The sequence below is a fragment of the Galeopterus variegatus genome, unplaced genomic scaffold (genome assembly GCF_000696425.1).
Source record: "Galeopterus variegatus unplaced genomic scaffold, G_variegatus-3.0.2 Scaffold7945, whole genome shotgun sequence".
NCBI lineage: Eukaryota > Metazoa > Chordata > Mammalia > Dermoptera > Cynocephalidae > Galeopterus > Galeopterus variegatus.
The window spans coordinates 64036-64361 of NW_007734056.1; positions in this window are offsets into that span (position 1 = coordinate 64036).

Sequence of the window (326 nt, forward strand, 5' to 3'; positions counted from 1 at the left end):
AGAATTAGAATCTTGCATATAATCACAAAAATTACAAAATGATAGACCCTTTTCAGGGTCTTTGTACTATTTGTTTTCTCCCTTGTTCTCATGATTCAGATCTTCACTTAGTATATATTACCTTTCAGAAAGGCCTTCATCGACCACCCAACCTAGAGAAGCCACCCTGACGATTTCTATCTTATCTCATCTCCCTTATTTTAGGTCTTTGCCCAGAACTTAACATTATCTAAAATTTGTGTTGGTTTGTGATCTGCTTTCTTTACTTGAAAGTGAGTTCCAGGACTCTACCCCATGTAAGTTCAAACTATATCCCTAGCCCATAG